We start from the raw sequence: 20,235 nt of genomic DNA, 5'->3' as shown, positions 1-20,235 counted from the left end.
CGCCGGCTGCATGCTGGCCGCAATATTTCTATTGAAGTTCATTCTATGTCCTCCGTAGTACACGTCTGCGCAAGGCAAGATTGAAGATTGAAGATGAAGATGGCGGCTGTTGAGTATACTAAAACATGCTTGGAACTTAGATTAGTGACACCACTTCAAAAACTTTAGAAAGGAAACAACGGGAAGTGAAATTTTAAAGAATTGAAACTATGTATAATTGGCAAACACTTGGAAATCCCACTGTGCCACATGTGTGACAAAAGATTCAAATCATAGGTATTCTTAAATATTAATAAGTCAACACATTGAAACTTAATGGCCATTTGGATGTGAAACAGATTCACACAGTAAAATCTGCACCTTGATTTGGGTCAATGTACATGCCATCTCACACAATGTAGCTGCTGTTTCCGCCATAATTAAGCTTAAAGTCATTTTTTGGCACCAAGAATGGTTGTCAAGGTACAATTAACAATTCTTCTCATTCTTGTCTTCCTAGCAATGAACGGAAATAGTGATAGCTTAGCTAGAACTGAGGAACTTTGCAGGCTAGGAAAGTTTGTGCTTTATACTTTGCTGAAAACGATGAAAGTCTTGAACTTTGGCACCATAAAAGTTTTTTCTAATGTTTATATGGATGTGGATTGCATACCACCATATATTTGTAGCAAGAAGAATTGTTATTTCTTAATGGTCTATGCATTCAGACAACATGAAATGTTAATTTATAAAATCACAAAACAATATTAACATATAAATATAAAAAGTTAATGTAAAAAAAGAAGTTAGGTAGTTAGTCATTTAGTTACTTATGCATTTGGAGTTTAGTTGAGACCTTACAATAAATGAAAATGACATAACTAGATTTCCGGAAGCAACAATTAGCACACGTAACAAATCTATGAGAATAAATTTACACAAAATTGTGGTAATTTATGGCCATTCCCATTGAAATCATCATGTAGCAGACATTAATTATATCCAGCTAATCATTGTTGTTCATCCTCTTATGCAACATGGCAGACTCACTCAACAGTAATGACATTTTTTTTTAAAGATCCTCAATCAAGGGTGTAATTAGAATTTATGGGATGGTGCAAAATGCTCAGTGGATTTCATCCATAACCTGACAGGTAGCAGATGTCAACACATTACAGCATATTGAAAAGAACTATAAAGCAAAAGGAGAAGTTAGGAGTAGGTATATAATGTTATTTTCATATATGATAAAATCCATTAAATAAAGGATATTATTAATTTACCAGTTATTTACAATTGATTCCTTGCAGGTACAGACCTTCAAGGATCCACAGTCTGTATCACCTGCATAGTTATCAGTAAATACCAACCACAGCTAGAAACACACTTTTGGGTTGATAAGGTTCGGTTCTTGGAGAGATCTCATAATGCAAGTGATCATCATTGATTATGAAGGACAACTCTCATCTATTTGGAAATAGGCCTTTGTGGATGTGATTGACGTTAACATTTTAGAGACAGGGAATTTTTTTACTTTTGTGCTTTGGTTGTTTCATCTCCTTCGTCCAAGAGCCATAGCATTTTTATATTTCTACCCACATAGTCATATGAAGGATTTGATTTTTGAGCAATGCGTTGTACTTTTGAAAGACAGTTATTAATATTACCATAGAAAGTACTGGATAATGGGAAGAAAACTAAAAGTGAGGTGAAATAGCTTTTTGGGTTTTGTTTTTTTTATAGTATTCAATGTGGAATAAAAATAATCTAGAAATCTGATTCTCCAGGTCAGTATGCTTATGGCAATACCAAACTTTCATAGTTTTTTTTTATTTAAATAGTGAAAAAATCTGAAATTCATAAAAAATAGCTTTTGTCACCATTTTCCAAGACCGTAATATTTTAATTTTGCAGCTGATGGAGCTGTGTGAGGGCTTGTGTTTTGCAGAGCAACCTGAGGTTTTTATTCTATTTGGAGTTGGATATGATGTTTCACAGGAGTACTGTAATAACGGGAGTTTTCAGCAGACCTTCAGCCATTGCGGTAACCCATTGGTGGTACAAGATTGCATCACGGCGGTGCCAATCAGCGATTAGAACACAGTGCCCCCCGGATGTGCACTGTAAATGCTGCAGTGAGAGAAGGACAGTGGCACTTAACAGGTTAACAGTCACAAGCAGAGCTACACTCAACTCGTGGCACTTGTGGCTTTTTTAGGCAGATGATGGCTGAATGACACCCCTGATCCTTCCCCATTAATTCTCTGCTGACGAACGGTTAGGGTATAAAGGAGTCAAAGTCAGCTCCAAATATGGTTTGATTTCTGCTGGATCTTGGGTCTCTGTTGGAGCAGATGCCTGAATCTAACAAAGGACTTTGGTGGGCTATAATCAGTATGTATGCATTGGTCAAAAAACTGAAAATAACGTTTTATTGATTAATAGTAAGTAGAGTTGAGCGACCTTGACCTTTTTAGAGTCGAGCCGGGTTTCGCGAAACCCGACTATCTCAAAAGTCGGGTCGAGTGAAATCGGCCGATTATGACGTAAAGTCGGGATCGACCGAAACACGAAACCCAATGCAAGTCAATGGGGCAGCATAGTCGGCAGTGAGTGGGGGCCAGGAAAACACCTAGAGTGCCCATTTTAATGTCAAAACCATCCATTCTTCTTAATGAAGCTTGTCAAGCGTAAATTACCTTATAATAATTGGAAGGCATTTGAAATTGGGGGTCATTTGGCTAAAGTTGTGGTGGGTAGGGCTGGTTCAAGTAATTAGTGGGCCCAGGAAATCTGGACCACGTCACGGCAGTGGAGCAGGGAGAGGTAAGTATTTCAACTTTGCAAGTGCTGTGAACCTGAGCAAGCAGGGGGGGCCCACTCGTTGGCATTGGCACTGGCACAGGGCCCCTCAAAGTACAGCGGTGTGTTTGCACGGCGGGGGTGCCTCCCACCGGCAGCAACACTTTTGCGTACTATGAGAGGCCCTGTGCCAGTGACGTCGCCAACTAGTATTCCTCCCCCCACCTGATGAAGGAACCTGCACTTTCATCTGCACCTTCCTCTTTGTCCCCGTGTAAGGTGGTATGGTATGCGGGAAGAGCAACCTGACTTTCAGCAGGGTCACAATGTTGTTGTGTAGCGTGCACGGGGAATGTTGCGTTATGGGTCAATGTACCAGCAGACTCATCTATCACTGGCTGGGCAATGGGCAGGATGAGGAGGAAACACAGATATAGGCCCAAAGAATAAAGTTGGCTAAATGCAGTTCAAAATTGGTAACACAGGACTAACCAGGGGGCATTGCAGTGGAGGACAACTGGAATGAGAGGCTGACACAGAGAGTAGGCCCAAATCAGTAAGTAGTCGAAATGCAGTTCAAAATTGGCAACCGTAGTAAACAGACGGCACAGCTTTGTTCAGTGGAGGAGAACAGCAAGGAGTGGCAGACACCGATAGTAGGCCCCAACCCAACTAGTAGGCCAAATGCAGTCTAACATTAACAACTACTTAACGAGCGCCTGAAAACAGAATTTCAGGACAGGAAACCAGGAGAACAGCAAGGAGTGGCAGACACCGATAGTAGGCCCCAAACCAACTAGTACGCCAAATGCAGTTGTTCCGTTTAACCACAATTTAATGAGAGCCTGAAGATAGAAGTTCAGGAAAGGCAACCTGGAGAACACCTTGGAGTGGAACACACCATCTCTCTCCACCCCATACCCAATTTGTAGGCCTAATGCAGCCTACTTTCCGACAACTACTAAACGAGAGCCGGAAGATCGAAGCTCTGGAAAGGCAACCTGGAGAACACCTTGGAGTGGAACACACCATCTCTCTCCACCCCATACCCAATTTGTAGGCCTAATGCAGCCTACTTTCCGACAACTACTAAACGAGAGCTGTAAGATCGAAGCTCAGGAAAGGCAACCTGGAGAACTCCTTGGAGTGGAACACACCATCTCTCTACACCCCATACCCAATTTGTAGGCCTAATGCAGTGTAGTTTCCAAGAACTACTAAACGAGAGCTGGAAGATCGAAGCTCAGGAAAGGCAACCTGGAGAACACCTTGGAGTGGAACACACCATCTCTCTACACCCCATACCCAATTTGTAGGCCTAATGCAGTGTAGTTTCCAAGAACTACTAAACGAGAGCCGGAAGATCGAAGCTCAGGAAAGTCAACCTGGAGAACACCTTGGAGTGTAACACACCATCTCTCTCCACCCCATACCCAATTTGTAGGCCTAATGCAGCCTACTTTCCGACAACTACTAAACGAGAGCCGGAAGATTGAAGCTCTGGAAAGGCAACCTGGAGAACACCTTGGAGTGGAACACACCATCTCTCTCCACCCCATACCCAATTTGTAGGCCTAATGCAGCCTACTTTCCGACAACTACTAAACGAGAGCCGGAAGATCGAAGCTCTGGAAAGGCAACCTGGAGAACACCTTGGAGTGGAACACACCATCTCTCTCCACCCGATACCCATTTTTTAGGCCTAATGCAGTGTAGTTTTCTACAACTACTAAACGAGAGTCGGAAGACCGAAGCAATGGCAAGGAAACCTGGGGAACACCTTGGAGTGTAACACACCATCTCTCTCCATCCCATACCCAATTTGTAGGCCTAATGCAGCCTACTTTCCGACAACTACTAAACGAGAGCCGGAAGATCGAAGCTCTGGAAAGGCAACCTGGAGAACACCTTGGAGTGGAACACACCATCTCTCTCCACCCCATATCCAATTTGTAGGCCTAATGCAGCCAACTTTCCGACAACTACTAAACGAGAGCCGGAAGATCGAAGCTCTGGAAAGGCAACCTGGAGAACACCTTGGAGTGTAACAAACCCTCTCTCTACACCACGGAAGGGCTGATTCTTAGGAAGGAAGGCTGTCGGAAAGAAGCAGGGCGCATCCGAGGGTGATTATATTCTTATTAGGTATATACTCACCCTCGGACGCGCCCTGCTTCTTTATTTGTAATGAATGTTTATTTGCAATGTGGTTTTGACTTACTCTATTTTTTTGGTAAATAATGATTTTATTATTTTCATTGTTTTGCATCTTCTTGGCAATAATAAAAAGAAGACGCGACAGGACAACACTCGGTGGATGCCATATCTGTGTTTTAAATTGAAAAAACCTTTCAGTTAACTACTTGCAGGAGAAAGTTATTGTAGCTGGTGGCCATTTTTAGTACTGTACCAGATTTTTGTTGTATGTGTTTGTTTTTAATGTTAAAATGTCTGCATTTGATATCTCTCCAGTATTTTCTTTTTTATAAGCAAAATACTTATTTTTATATTTTCTGATGTTGGTTCCAGGGGTACACGGGCAGCAGTGGTGTGGTCAGTGGAGGCCTAGTGGAAGGAGTGACCGCAGACAGGCATCGAAGGCCTAAAATAATAACACATGGCTGTAGGCAATTTTAAATTGGTTCCAGGGGTACACGGGCAGCAGTGGTGTGGTCAGTGGAGGCATATTGTAAGGAGTGACCGCAGACAGGCATCGAAGGCCTAAAATAATAACACATGGCTGTAGGCAATTTTAAATTGGTTCCAGGGGTACACGGGCAGCAGTGGCCTGGTCAGTGTAGTAGTAGTGGAAAGAATGGACCGCAGACAGGCATCGAAGGCCTAGAATAAAAAAATTGGGCTGGCTGTAGGCAATTTTAAATTGGTTCCAGGGGTACACGAGCAGCAGTGGTGTGGTCAGTGGAGGCCTAGTGGAAGGAGTGACCGCAAACAGGCATCGAAGGCCTAAAATAAAAAAATTGGGCTGGCTGTAGGCAATTTTAAATTGGTTCCAGGGGTACACGGGCAGCAGTGGTGTGGTCAGTGGAGGCCTAGTGGAAGGAGTGACCGCAAACAGGCATCGAAGGCCTAAAATAAAAAAATTGGGCTGGCTGTAGGCAATTTTAAATTGGTTCCAGGGGTACACGGGCAGCAGTGGTGTGGTCAGTGGAGGCATAGTGGAAGGAGTGACCGCAGACAGGCATTGAAGGCCTAAAATAATAACACATGGCTGTAGGCAATTTTAAATTGGTTCCAGGGGTACACGGGCAGCAGTGGTGTGGTCAGTGGAGGCATATTGTAAGGAGTGACCGCAGACAGGCATCGAAGGCCTAAAATAATAACACATGGCTGTAGGCAATTTTAAATTGGTTCCAGGGGTACACGGGCAGCAGTGGCCTGGTCAGTGTAGTAGTAGTGGAAAGAATGGACCGCAGACAGGCATCGAAGGCCTAGAATAAAAAAATTGGGCTGGCTGTAGGCAATTTTAAATTGGTTCCAGGGGTACACGGGCAGCAGTGGTGTGGTCAGTGGAGGCCTAGTGGAAGGAGTGACCGCAAACAGGCATCGAAGGCCTAAAATAAAAAAATTGGGCTGACTGTAGGCAATTTTAAATTGGTTCCAGGGGTACACGGGCAGCAGTGGTGTGGTCAGTGGAGGCATAGTGGAAGGAGTGACCGCAGACAGGCATCGAAGGCCTAAAATAATAACACATGGCTGTAGGCAATTTTAAATTGGTTCCAGGGGTACACGGGCAGCAGTGGCCTGGTCAGTGTAGTAGTAGTGGAAAGAATGGACCGCAGACAGGCATCGAAGGCCTAAAATAAAAAAATTGGGCTGGCTGTAGGCAATTTTAAATTGGTTCCAGGGGTACACGGGCAGCAGTGGTGTGGTCAGTGGAGGCATATTGTAAGGAGTGACCGCAGACAGGCATCGAAGGCCTAAAATAATAACACATGGCTGTAAGCAATTTTAAATTGGTTCCAGGGGTACACGGGCAGCAGTGGCCTGGTCAGTGTAGTAGTAGTGGAAAGAATGGACCGCAGACAGGCATCGAAGGCCTAAAATAAAAAAATTGGGCTGGCTGTAGGCAATTTTAAATTGGTTCCAGGGGTACACGGGCAGCAGTGGTGTGGTCAGTGGAGGCATATTGTAAGGAGTGACCGCAGACAGGCATCGAAAGCCTAAAATAATAACACATGGCTGTAGGCAATTTTAAATTGGTTCCAGGGGTACACGGGCAGCAGTGGTGTGGTCAGTGGAGGCATATTGTAAGGAGAGACCGCAGACAGGCATCGAAGGCCTAAAATAAAAAAATTGGGCTGGCTGTAGGCAATTTTAAATTTGTTCCAGGGGTACACGGGCAGCAGTGGTGTGGTCAGTGGAGGCATAGTGGAAGGAGTGACCGCAGACAGGCTTCGAAGGCCTAACATAACAAAAATGTCAATACAATGGTATTGTCAGTGGCAGGCATTGAAGGATGTCAGCGCATAGACTAAACATTGGTGGAGCTGTGAGATAATTTTGCAAGTGGTAGAGCACTGTTTGAGCTGGGGGGGGGGGAACTGTCTTGTGGCCGGCGGTACAGGCCCAGGGCCCCTCATATTACAACGGTGTGTCTGACGTTGGGTGCGCACCACCACCGCCAGAGACACTTTATTGTACTAAGAGGGACCCAGTGGCAGTGCCGTCGACCAAAAGCGGGCACACCCACCTCTTCAGACAAACAGCACTCTCACGGGTGCTGTCGCCAAGTGTCGATACCACGGCCCCGTGTGGGGAGTTTGGCCATTTAGTGAGGTGTAAACATGTCGTATGCTGGACAATCAGGTGCAGAAAATTACGAGATTGGAAAAGGCATTCAGAATAGTCCACAGGCAAGACCTTTTCATAGGAAAGCTAGGTGTCGGCCGGGCAAGGTGGGGCAAAAGATTTCGAAATCCAGTTGTGGTTCATTTTAATGAAGGTTAGGTCATCTACATTTTGGGTAGCCAGACGAGTCCTTTTTTCTGTTAGTATTGAACCTGCAGCACTGAATACTCTTTCTGATAGGACACTAGCTGCCGGGCAAGCAAGCTCCTGCAATGCATATTCTGCCAATTCTGGCCAGGTGTCTAATTTTGATGCCCAGTAATCAAATGGGAATGACGGTTGAGGGAGAACATCGATAAGGGATGAAAAATAGTTTGTAACCATACTGGACAAATGTTGTCTCCTGTCACTTTGAATTGATGCTGCAGTACCTGTCCTGTCTGCGGTCATAGCAAAATCACTCCACAACCTGGTCAGAAAACCCCTCTGGCCAACGCCACTTCTGATTTCTGCCCCTCTAACTCCTCTGGTCTGCTGGCCCCTGCAGCTCGTGTGAGAACGATCACGGGCGCTGTGTGCAGGGAATGCCAGAAGCAAACGGTCAACAAGAGTTGATTGTTTGGTTGTTAATATTAGTTCCAAGTTCTCATGTGGCATTATATTTTGCAATTTGCCTTTATAGCGAGGATCAAGGAGGCAGGCCAACCAGTAATCGTCATTGTTCATCATTTTAGTTATGCGTGTGTCCCTTTTGAGGATACGTAAGGCATAATCCGCCATGTGGGCCAAAGTTCCAGTTCTCAAATCTGCGGTTGTGCTTGGTTGAGGGGCAGTTTCAGGCAAATCCACGTCACTTGTGTCCCTCCAAAAACCAGAACCCGGCCTTGCCGCGCCACCAATTTCCAGTGGCCCCGGAAAAGCTTCCTCATTAAAAATATAATCATCCCCATCATCCTCCTCGTCCTCCTCCTCCTCCTCCTCTTCGCCCGCTAACTCGTCCTGTACACTGCCCTGGCCAGACAATGGCTGACTGTCATCAAGGCTTTCCTCTTCCTCAGCTGCAGACGCCTGATCCTTTATGTGCGTCAAACTTTGCATCAGCAGACGCATTAGGGGGATGCTCATGCTTATTATGGCGTTGTCTGCACTAACCAGCCGTGTGCATTCCTCAAAACACTGAAGGACTTGACACATGTCTTGAATCTTCGACCACTGCACACCTGACAACTCCATGTCTGCCATCCTACTGCCTGCCCGTGTATGTGTATCCTCCCACAAAAACATAACAGCCCGCCTCTGTTCACACAGTCTCTGAAGCATGTGCAGTGTTGAGTTCCACCTTGTTGCAACGTCTATGATTAGGCGATGCTGGGGAAGGTTCAAAGAACGCTGATAGGTCTGCATACGGCTGGAGTGTACGGGCGAACGGCGGATATGTGAGCAAAGTCCACGCACTTTGAGGAGCAGGTCGGATAACCCCGGATAACTTTTCAGGAAGCACTGCACCACCAGGTTTAAGGTGTGAGCCAGGCAAGGAATGTGTTTCAGTTGGGAAAGGGAGATGGCAGCCATGAAATTCCTTCCGTTATCACTCACTACCTTGCCTGCCTCAAGATCTACAGTGCCCAGCCACGACTGCGTTTCTTTCTGCAAGAACTCGGACAGAACTTCCGCGGTGTGTCTGTTGTCGCCCAAACACTTCATAGCCAATACAGCCTGCTGACGTTTGCCAGTAGCTGCCCCATAATGGGAGACCTGGTGTGCAACAGTGGCAGCTGCGGATGGAGTGGTTGTGCGACTGTGGTCTGTGGACGAGCTCTCGCTTCTGCAGGAGGACGAAGAGGAGGAGGAGGGGGTGCGAACGGCTACAGCCAACTGTTTCCTAGACCGTGGGCTAGGCAGAACTGTCCCAAACTTGCTGTTCCCTGTGGACCCTGCATCCACCACATTTACCCAGTGTGCCGTGATGGACACGTAACGTCCCTGGCCATGCCTACTGGTCCATGCATCTGTTGTCAGGTGCACCTTTGTGCTCACAGATTGCCTGAGTGCATGGACGATGCGCTCTTTAACATGCTGGTGGAGGGCTGGGATGGCTTTTCTGGAAAAAAAGTGTCGACTGGGTAGCTCGTAGCGTGGTACAGCGTAGTCCATCAGGGCTTTGAAAGCTTCGCTTTCAACTAACCGGTAGGGCATCATCTCTAACGAGATTAGTCTAGCTATGTGGGCGTTCAAACCCTGTGTACGCGGATGCGAGGCTAAGTACTTCCTTTTTCTAACCATAGTCTCATGTAGGGTGAGCTGGACTGGAGAGCTGGAGATCGTGGAACTAGCGGGGGTGCCGGTGGACATGGCAGACTGAGAGACAATGGGAGATGGTATTGTTGCCGCCGGTGCCCTAGATGCAGTGTTTCCTACTACAAAACTGGTGATTCCCTGACCCTGACTGCTTTGGCCTGGCAAAGAAACCTGCACAGATACTGCAGGTGGTGCGGAAAATGGTGGCCCTACACTGCCGGAAGGGATGTTGCGTTGCTGACTAGCTTCATTGTCCAGGCTTGCAAATGCATGGTGGTTAAATGTCTATGCATGCAACTTGTATTGAGACTTTTCAGATTCTGTCCTCTGCTTAAGGTAGTTGAACATTTTTGACAGATGACTTTGCGCTGATCAATTGGATGTTGTTTAAAAAAATGCCAGACTGCACTCTTTCTAGCATCGGATACCTTTTCAGGCATTGCAGACTGAGCTTTAACCGGATGGCCACGCTGTCCTCCAACAGGTTTTGGCTTTGCCACGCGTTTTGGGCAAGATACGGGCCCGGCAGATGGAACCTGTTGCGATGTTGATGCCTGCTGCGGCCCCTCCTCCTCCGCTTCAGAACTGCTGCCGCCTGCACCCTGTTCCCCCAATGGCTGCCAATCGGGGTCAAGAACTGGGTCATCTATTACCTCTTCTTGTAGCTCGTGTGCAACTTCGTCTGTGTCACCGTGTCGGTCGGTGGTATAGCGTTCGTGATGGGGCAACATAGTCTCATCAGGGTCTGATTCTTGATCATTACCCTGCGAGGGCAATGTTGTGGTCTGAGTCAAAGGACCAGCATAGTAGTCTGGCTGTGGCTGTGCATCAGTGCACTCCATGTCAGATTCAACTTGTAATGGGCATGGACTGTTAACTGCTTCACTCTCTAAGCCAGGGACGGTATGTGTAAAGAGCTCCATGGAGTAACCCGTTGTGTCGCCTGCTGCATTCTTCTCTGTTGTTGTTTTTGCTGAAGAGGACAAGGAAGCGACTTGTCCCTGACCGTGAACATCCACTAACGACGCGCTGCTTTGACATTTACCAGTTTCACGAGAGGAGGCAAAAGAGCTAGAGGCTGAGTCAGCAAGATAAGCCAAAACTTGCTCTTGCTGCTCCGGCTTTAAAAGCGGTTTTCCTACTCCCAGAAAAGGGAGCGTTCGAGGCCTTGTGTAGCCAGACGACGAACCTGGCTCCACAGCTCCAGACTTAAGTGCAATATTTTTTTTCCCACGACCAGCTGATGCTCCACCACTACCACTACCCTCATTACCAGCTGACAATGAACGCCCCCGGCCACGACCTCTTCCACCAGACTTCCTCATTGTTTTAAAAACGTAAACAAACTAACGGTATTTGTTGCTGTCACACAAATTACACGGTGAGCTATAACTTCAGTATGATTTAGCTACCCCTTTACAGGTGAGTGAGACCACAACGAAAATCAGGCACAATGTTACACACTCTGTTGTTGGTGGCAACAAATGAGAGAGATGCCACACACGCAGGACTGTCACTGAAGCACAAATGTAAATATTAATCTCCCACTGATTTGATTTTTTTTTTTTTCAGGGAGACTTTAGGAAAAAAAAATAATAGAATAAAATGATTTTTTCAGGAAGAATTTAGAAACCAAATAAAATAAAATGATTTTTTCAGGGAGAATTTTGAAAACAAATAAAACAAAAAAAGGCTTTCTATGGCCCACTGAGTGAGAGATGACGCACACAGGAGTCAGGAGTGGCACACAAGCCCAGAGGCCAATATTTATCTCCCACTGATTGATGTAGTGATTTTTTCAGGTAGATTTTGGAACCCAAATCAAGCTAAAAAAATAATAGGCTTTCTATGGCCCACAATTGGAGAGAGAGAGAGAGATGGCACACCCAGGAGTCAAGACTGGCACACAAGCAGAAAGGGCAATATTAATCTCCCACTGATTTGATTTTTTTTTTTTTCAGGGAGACTTTAGGAAAAAAAAATAATAGAATAAAATGATTTTTTCAGGAAGAATTTAGAAACCAAATAAAATAAAATGATTTTTTCAGGGAGAATTTAGAAAACAAATAAAACAAAAAAAGGCTTTCTATGGCCCACTGAGTGAGAGATAACGCACACAGGAGTCAGGAGTGGCACACAAGCCCAGAGGCCAATATTTATCTCCCACTGATTGATGTAGTGATTTTTTCAGGTAGATTTTGGAACCCAAATCAAGCTAAAAAATAAAAGGCTTTCTATGGCCCACAATTGGAGAGAGAGAGAGAGATGGCACACCCAGGAGTCAAGACTGGCACAGAAGCAGAAAGGGCAATATTAATCTCCCACTGTTTTTTTTTTTTTTTTTTTTCAGGGAGACTTTAGGAAAAAAAAAAATAGAATAAAATGATTTTTTCAGGAAGAATTTAGAAACCAAATAAAATAAAATGATTTTTTCAGGGAGAATTTTGAAAACAAATAAAACAAAAAAAGGCTTTCTATGGCCCACTGAGTGAGAGATGACGCACACAGGAGTCAGGAGTGGCACACAAGCCCAGAGGCCAATATTTATCTCCCACTGATTGATGTAGTGATTTTTTCAGGTAGATTTTGGAACCCAAATCAAGCTAAAAAAATAATAGGCTTTCTATGGCCCACAATTGGAGAGAGAGAGAGAGATGGCACACCCAGGAGTCAAGACTGGCACACAAGCAGAAAGGGCAATATTAATCTCCCACTGATTTGATTTTTTTTTTTTTTTTAAGGGAGACTTTAGGAAAAAAAAATAATAGAATAAAATGATTTTTTCAGGAAGAATTTAGAAACCAAATAAAATAAAATGATTTTTTCAGGGAGAATTTAGAAAACAAATAAAACAAAAAAAGGCTTTCTATGGCCCACAATTGGAGAGAGAGAGAGAGATGGCACACCCAGGAGTCAAGACTGGCACACAAGCAGAAAGGGCAATATTAATCTCCCACTGTTTTTTTTTTTTTTTTTTTTCAGGGAGGCTTTAGGAAAAAAAAAAATAGAATAAAATGATTTTTTCAGGAAGAATTTAGAAACCAAATAAAATAAAATGATTTTTTCAGGGAGAATTTAGAAAACAAATAAAACAAAAAAAGGCTTTCTATGGCCCACTGAGTGAGAGATGACGCACACAGGAGTCAGGAGTGGCACACAAGCCCAGAGGCCAATATTTATCTCCCACTGATTGATGTAGTGATTTTTTCAGGTAGATTTTGGAACCCAAATCAAGCTAAAAAAATAATAGGCTTTCTATGGCCCACAATTGGAGAGATAGAGAGAGATGGCACACCCAGGAGTCAAGACTGGCACACAAGCAGAAAGGGCAATATTAATCTCCCACTGTTTTTTTTTTTTTTTTTTTTCAGGGAGACTTTAGGAAAAAAAAATAATAGAATAAAATGATTTTTTCAGGAAGAATTTAGAAACCAAATAAAATAAAATGATTTTTTCAGGGAGAATTTAGAAAACAAATAAAACAAAAAAAGGCTTTCTATGGCCCACTGAGTGAGAGATGACGCACACAGGAGTCAGGAGTGGCACACAAGCCCAGAGGCCAATATTTTTCTCCCACTGATTGATGTAGTGATTTTTTCAGGTAGATTTTGGAACCCAAATCAAGCTAAAAAAATAATAGGCTTTCTATGGCCCACAATTGGAGAGAGAGAGAGAGATGGCACACCCAGGAGTCAAGACTGGCACACAAGCAGAAAGGGCAATATTAATCTCCCACTGATTGATTTATTGATTTTTTCAGGTAGAATTTAGAACCCAAATAAAGCAAAAAAAAAAAAAAAAGGGCTTTCTATGGCCCACTGAGTGAGTGATGATGCACACAGGAGTCAGGAGTGGCACACAAGCCCTGAGGCCAATATTTTTCTCCCACTGATTGATGTAGTGATTTTTTCAGGTAGATTTTAGAACCAAAATCAAGCAAAAAAATAAATAGGCTTTCTATGGCCCACTGACTGAGAGATGGCACACACAGGAGTCAAGAGTGGCACACAAGCCCTGAGGCCAATATTTTTCTCCCACTGATTGATGTAGTGATTTTTTTCAGGTGGATTTTATAACCCAAATCAAGCAAAAAAATAAATAGGCTTTCTATGGCCCACTGAGTGAGAGATGGCACAGACAGGAGTCAAGAGTGGCACACAAGCCCTGAGGCCAATATTTTTCTCCCACTGATTGATGTAGTGATTTTTTCAGGTAGATTTTATAACCCAAATCAAGCAAAAAAATAAATAGGCTTTCTATGGCCCACTGAGTGAGAGATGGCACAGACAGGAGTCAAGAGTGGCACACAAGCCCTGGGGCCAATATTTTTCTCCCACTGATTGATGTAGTGATTTTTTCAGGTAGATTTTAGAACCCAAATCAAGCAAAAAAATAAATAGGCTTTCTATGGCCCACTATTTGTGAGAGAGATGGCACGCTCAGGACTGGCACACAAGCCCAGAGGCCAATATTAATCTCCCACTTTTTTTTTTTTGTTCCAGGGAAAATTTATAAACCCAATAAAAAAAATAATAAATAGGCTTTCTATGGCCCACTATCTGAGAGAGAGAGATGGCACGCTTAGGACTGGCACACAAGCCCAAAGGCCAATATTAATCTCCCACTGATTGATTTATTGATTTTTTCAGGTAGAATTTAGAACCCAAATAAAGCAAAAAAAAAAAAAAATGGGCTTTCTATGGCCGACTGAGTGAGTGATGATGCACACAGGAGTCAGGAGTGGCACACAAGCCCTGAGGCCAATATTTTTCTGCCACTGATTGATGTAGTGATTTTTTCAGGTAGATTTTAGAACCAAAATCAAGCAAAAAAATAAATAGGCTTTCTATGGCCCACTGACTGAGAGATGGCACACACAGGAGTCAAGAGTGGCACACAAGCCCTGAGGCCAATATTTTTCTCCCACTGATTGATGTAGTGATTTTTTCAGGTAGATTTTATAACCCAAATCAAGCAAAAAAATAAATAGGCTTTCTATGGCCCACTGAGTGAGAGATGGCACAGACAGGAGTCAAGAGTGGCACACAAGCCCTGAGGCCAATATTTTTCTCCCACTGATTGATGTAGTGATTTTTTCCGGTAGATTTTATAACCCAAATCAAGCAGAAAAATAAATAGGCTTTCTATGGCCCACTGAGTGAGTGATGGCACAGACAGGAGTCAAGAGTGGCACACAAGCCCTGAGGCCAATATTTTTCTCCCACTGATTGATGTAGTGATTTTTTCAGGTAGATTTTAGAACCAAAATCAAGCAAAAAAATAAATAGGCTTTCTATGGCCCACTGAGTGAGAGATGGCACAGACAGGAGTCAAGAGTGGCACACAAGCCCTGAGGCCAATATTTTTCTCCCACTGATTGATGTAGTGATTTTTTTCAGGTAGATTTTATAACCCAAATCAAGCAAAAAAATAAATAGGCTTTCTATGGCCCACTGAGTGAGAGATGGCACAGACAGGAGTCAAGAGTGGCACACAAGCCCTGAGGCCAATATTTTTCTCCCACTGATTGATGTAGTGATTTTTTCAGGTAGATTTTAGAACCAAAATCAAGCAAAAAAATAAATAGGCTTTCTATGGCCCACTGACTGAGAGATGGCACACACAGGAGTCAAGAGTGGCACACAAGCCCTGAGGCCAATATTTTTCTCCCACTGATTGATGTAGTGATTTTTTCAGGTAGATTTTAGAACCCAAATCAAGCAAAAAAATAAATAGGCTTTCTATGGCCCACTGAGTGAGAGATGGCACAGACAGGAGTCAAGAGTGGCACACAAGCCCTGAGGCCAATATTTTTCTCCCACTGATTGATGTAGTGATTTTTTCAGGTAGATTTTATAACCCAAATCAAGCAAAAAAATAAATAGGCTTTCTATGGCCCACTGAGTGAGAGATGGCACAGACAGGAGTCAAGAGTGGCACACAAGCCCTGAGGCCAATATTTTTCTCCCACTGATTGATGTAGTGATTTTTTCAGGTAGATTTTATAACCCAAATCAAGCAAAAAAATAAATAGGCTTTCTATGGCCCACTGAGTGAGAGATGGCACACACAGGAGTAAGGAGTGGCACACAAGCCCTGAGGCCAATATTTTTCTCCCACTGATTGATGTAGTGATTTTTTCAGGTAGATTTTATAACCCAAATCAAGCAAAAAAATAAATAGGCTTTCTATGGCCCACTGACTGAGAGATGGCACACACAGGAGTCAAGAGTGGCACACAAGCCCTGAGGCCAATATTTTTCTCCCACTGATTGATGTAGTGATTTTTTCAGGTAGATTTTAGAACCCAAATCAAGCAAAAAAATAAATAGGCTTTCTATGGCCCACTGAGTGAGAGATGGCACAGACAGGAGTCAAGAGTGGCACACAAGCCCTGAGGCCAATATTTTTCTCCCACTGATTGATGTAGTGATTTTTTCAGGTAGATTTTATAACCCAAATCAAGCAAAAAAATAAATAGGCTTTCTATGGCCCACTGAGTGAGAGATGGCACAGACAGGAGTCAAGAGTGGCACACAAGCCCTGAGGCCAATATTTTTCTCCCACTGATTGATGTAGTGATTTTTTCAGGTAGATTTTATAACCCAAATCAAGCAAAAAAATAAATAGGCTTTCTATGGCCCACTGAGTGAGAGATGGCACACACAGGAGTAAGGAGTGGCACACAAGCCCTGAGGCCAATATTTTTCTCCCACTGATTGATGTAGTGATTTTTTCAGGTAGATTTTATAACCCAAATCAAGCAAAAAAATAAATAGGCTTTCTATGGCTCACTGAGTGAGAGATGGCACACACAGGGATGGCACTCTAGCAGAAATGCCAATCTTAATCTCCCACAAAAAAAAAAAAAAAAAACGGAGTGTCCTACAATTACTATCTCCCTGCAGTAATCTCAGCCAGGTATGGCAGGCAGCAATTAGGAGTGGACTGATGCACAAATTAAATAAAAAGTGTGGACAAACAAAAAAGATAGCTGTGCAGAAAGGAAGGAACAAGAGGATTTGTGCTTTGAAAAAAGCAGTTGGTTTGCACAGCGGCGTACACACAGCAATGCAGCTATCAGGGAGCCTTGTAGGGCAGCCCAATGAGCTACAGCGCTGAGAAAAAAAAAAAAATGTAGCTTCCACTGTCCCTGCACACCGAAGGTGGTGTTGGGCAGTGGAAATCGCTACAGCACAAGCGGTTTGGTGGTTAATGGACCCTGCCTAACGCTATCCCTGCTTCTGACGAAGCGGCAGCAACCTTTCTCTAAGCTCAGATCAGCAGCAGTAAGATGGCGGTCGGCGGGAACGCCCCTTTATAGCCCCTGTGACGCCGCAGACAGCAAGCCAATCACTGCAATGCCCTTCTCTAAGATGGTGGGGACCAGGACCTATGTCGTCACGCTGCCCACACTCTGCGTTTACCTTCATTGGCTGAGAAATGGCGCTTTTCGCGTCATTGAAACGCGACTTTGGCGCGAAAGTCGCGTACCGCATGGCCGACCCCGCACAGGGGTCGGATCGGGTTTCATGAAACCCGACTTTGCCAAAAGTCGGCGACTTTTGAAAATGAACGACCCGTTTCGCTCAACCCTAATAGTAAGCCTTTGTTTTCCTTATTTACAGTTGAGAACAAAATGAGGATGGGTGGTTGTAGGATACACCAAGCCTGAATGTGAATGGATGAGGTGGGTGGAATAGCTTTTGGCCATGAGCAATTAATGAGAAATTTCTATTTACAGCAAATAAATAAAATATGGTCTGCACCTATTTAGTAATTGAGGCAATGCAACATTTTCATTGGTTTTTTTTTCTATGCTAAAATTTGTGAAGGAAAGAAATTTTAAATGAAATACAGAAACAGAGATAAAAAATATACAGCGTCTTGCAAAAGTATTTACCCCTTTGGCTTTTATCGTGTTTTGCTACCTCACAACCTGTAATTTCACTTTTTTTTTAAGATTTGCATCAGTTCATGTAAAGAACATGCCTACAACTGTGTGCATTTGATTTTCTTTTTATTGAGAAACAAACAACATATAGGACAAAATAACTGAAAGCTTCAGTGTGCACTACTATTCACCCCCTGAAAGTGAGTACTTTGTAGAACCTCCTTTTCCAGCAACTACAAATGCAAGACACTTTATATAAGTCTCTTTGAACTTTCCACATCTGGCCACTGGGATTTTTGCCCATTCCTCTACGCAAAACTGCCCCAGCTACTTCAAGTTTTATGGTTTCCTCCAATGAATAGCAATCTTCAAGTATGACCACAGATTCTCAATTGGATTAAGTTCTGGACATTGACTAGGCCTCTCCAAAACATTTCCAAGTTTCCCCTTAAACCACTCGAGTGTTGCTTTAGCAGTATGCTTTGGGTCATTGTCTTGTTGGAAGGTGAACCTCTGTCCCAAATCATTGACAGATTGATACTGGTTTTGCTCAAGAATATCTGTGTATTTCACACCATCCATATTCCCCTCAACTTGGACCATTTCCCTGTCCCTGCTGCCAAAAACATGCTGGTGTTCTTGGGGTGATGAGCTGTGTTGGTTTAGTGCCAGACATAACGCTTACCTTTGTGGCCAAAAAGTTAAATTTTGGTCTCCTCTAACCATAGCACCTTCCTCCATACATTTGTGGAATTTCCCAAATGTCTTTTAGAAAACTCAAAACGAGCCTTACATTTTTTGTGTGTAAGTAAAGGCTGTGTTTCTGCCAACTCTTCCATAAACGCCACCTTTATGGAGCATACGGCCTATTATGGTCATATAGATACTTCAGTCTCTGCTTGAAAACTCTGCAGCTCCATCAGGGTTACCATTGGTCTCCGTGCATCCTCCCTGATAAATGCCCTCCTTGCCCGGGCTGAGTTTTGGTGGCAGATTTGTTGTGGTAACCATGTTCTTTCCATTTGATGATAATGGATTTGATGTTGGGAGATCATCAGAGATTGGGATTTTTTTTATATTATAACTAGTGTTGAGCATTCCAATACTGCAAATATCGGGTATCGAACGATATTCGTTGTATAGGATTTCCGATACTGATTTCTGATATTTTTAAGATATCGGATACCGGAATCGGAAGTTCCTATAGTGCAATGATGCACTATAATGGAGTGTGGGCGGTGCATGGGCGGAGACTGCATCTGTGTGTGCGGTGTCTGTGCGCGACCGTGGGGGGTCTGTGCGGGCCTGCCGGGGGTCTGTATGGGCCTCTCGGGGGTCTGTGCGGCCTGCCAGGGGTCTGTGCGGCCTGCTGGGGGTCTGTATGGGCTTCTCTGGGGTCTGTGCAGCCTGCCAGGGGTCCGTGCGGCCTGTCTGGGGTCTGTACGGGCCTCTCAGGGAGTCTGTGCGGGCTGCCGGGGGCCTGTATGGCCTGCCAGGGGTCTGTACGGGCCTTTCTGAGGTCTGTGTGGACTGCCGGGGGTCTGTGCGGCTTGCAGGGGTCTGTACGGGCCTCTCGGGGGTCTGTGCGGCCTGCCAGGGGTCTGTGCGGCCTGCCGAGGGTCTGTGTGGCCTGCTGGGGGTCTGTACGGGTGTGCAGGCATCGTCCGATGGGACTGCAAGTCCCATCAGGCTATGCCTGCTACAATGGCAGTGATTGACAAATTAGCCAATGATTGGACAGTAGTAGTCCCATCATCCGGCTAATGTGTTGAATAGAGTTGAGCGACCTTGACCTTTTTAGAGTCGAGCCGGGTTTTGCGAAACCCGACTATGTCCAAAGTCGGGTCGAGTGAAATCGGCCGATTATGACGTAAAGTCGGGATCGACCGAAACACGAAACCCAATGCAAGTCAATGGGGCAGCATAGTCGGCAGTGAGTGGGGGCCAGGAAAACACCTAGAGTGCCCATTTTAATGTCAAAACCATCCATTCTTCTTAATGAAGCTTGTCAAGCGTAATTTACCTTAAAATAATTGGAAGGCATTTGAAATTGGGGGTCATTTGGCTAAAGTTGTGGGGGGTAGGGCTGGTTCAAGTAATTAGTGGGCCCAGTAAATCTGGACCACGTCACGGCAGTGGAGCAGGGAGAGGTAAGTATTTCAACTTTGCAAGTGCTGTGATCCTGAGCAAGCAGGGGGGGCCCACTCGTTGGCATTGGCACTGGCACAGGGCCCCTCAAAGTACAGCGGTGTGTTTGCACGGCGGGGGCGCCTCCCACCGGCAGCAACACTTTTGCGTACTATGAGAGGCCCTGTGCCAGTGACGTCGCCAACTAGTATTCCTCCCCCCACCTGATGAAGGAACCTGCACTTTCATCTGCACCTTCCTCTTTGTCCCCGTGTAAGGTGGTATGGTATGCGGGAAGAGCAACCTGACTTTCAGCAGGGTCACAA

General features: G+C 44.5%; 1 long non-coding RNA gene across 1 annotated transcript in view; it reads left to right on the top strand.

The window, feature by feature from the left end:
* LOC138680809 (uncharacterized) overlaps positions 1-20,235 on the top strand; it is a 267,142-nt gene that overhangs the window by 223,017 nt on the left and 23,890 nt on the right. The gene's annotated exons all lie outside the window — the stretch shown is intronic.

The sequence above is a fragment of the Ranitomeya imitator genome, chromosome 5 (assembly GCF_032444005.1).
Source record: "Ranitomeya imitator isolate aRanImi1 chromosome 5, aRanImi1.pri, whole genome shotgun sequence".
Classification (NCBI taxonomy): domain Eukaryota; kingdom Metazoa; phylum Chordata; class Amphibia; order Anura; family Dendrobatidae; genus Ranitomeya; species Ranitomeya imitator.
The sequence above is the reverse complement of the archived record's forward strand: the minus strand, read 5'-3'. Positions and strand labels throughout refer to the sequence as shown.